Here is a 1,174-nt window from a genome sequence, read left to right as displayed (position 1 = left end):
AGAAATGGGCAACAATTGGGCATTCAACGCCCAAAACAAGCACCAATCTGGCGCAGAACGCCCAGAGTTGTGTGCAAGGGCATTTTGCATGCCTAATTTGGTGCAAGGTTGTAAATCCTTGAACACCTCAGGATCTGTGGACCCCACAGGATCCCCACCTATCTCCACTCACTTCTTCTCACCCCTCTTTCACACAATCCCATAAACACTCTTCCCCAAAACTCTTCACCAATCACCTCAATCTCTCTTCCCTATCACCACTTCACCACTCACATCCATCCACTCTTCCCCATAAACCTACCTCATAAACTCCACCTACCTTCAAAATTCAAAATTAATTTCCCACCCAAAACCCACCCTTATGGCCGAACCTTACCCCCCCTCCCTTTCCTATATAAAGCCCTCCATTCTTCTTCATTTTCACACAACACAACCCTCTCTTCTCTTCTTGGCTGAAACACAACCCCTTCTCCCTCTCCTCCATATTTTCTTCTTCTTCTTCATCTATTCTTTCTTCTCTTGCTCGAGGACGAGCAATATTCTAAGTTTGGTGTGGTAAAAGCATAAGCTTTTTTGTTTTTCCATTACCATTGATGGCACCTAAGACTGGAGAATCCTCTAGAAAAGGAAAAGGGAAGACAAAAGCTTCCACCTCCGAGTCATGGGAGATGGAAAAGTTCATCTCCAAAGCCCATCAAGACCACTTTTATGATGTTGTGGCCAAGAAAAAGGTGATCCCCGAGGTCCCTTTCAAGCTCAAGAGAAATGAGTATCCGGAGATCCGACATGAAATCTAAAGAAGAGGTTGGGAAGTTCTAACAAACCCCATCCAACAAGTCGGCATCCTAATGGTTCAAGAGTTCTATGCCAATGCATGGACCACTAGGAACCATGATCAAAGTAAGAACCCGAATCCAAAGAATTATCTCACCATGGTTCGGGGGAAATACTTAGATTTTAGTCAGAAAAACGTGAGGTTGGCGTTTAACTTGCCTATGATGCAAGGAGATGCACACCCCTACACTAGAAGGGTCAACTTTAATGAAAGGTTGGACCAAGTCCTCATGGACATATGTGTGGAAGGAGCTGAATGGAAGATTGACTCCAAAGGCAAGCCGGTTCAATTAAGAAGACTGGACCTCAAGCTTGTAGCTAGAGGATGGTTAGAGTTTAT

The sequence above is a fragment of the Arachis hypogaea genome, chromosome 13 (assembly GCF_003086295.3).
Source record: "Arachis hypogaea cultivar Tifrunner chromosome 13, arahy.Tifrunner.gnm2.J5K5, whole genome shotgun sequence".
Taxonomy (NCBI): Eukaryota; Viridiplantae; Streptophyta; class Magnoliopsida; order Fabales; family Fabaceae; genus Arachis; species Arachis hypogaea.
The sequence above is the reverse complement of the archived record's forward strand: the minus strand, read 5'-3'. Positions refer to the sequence as shown.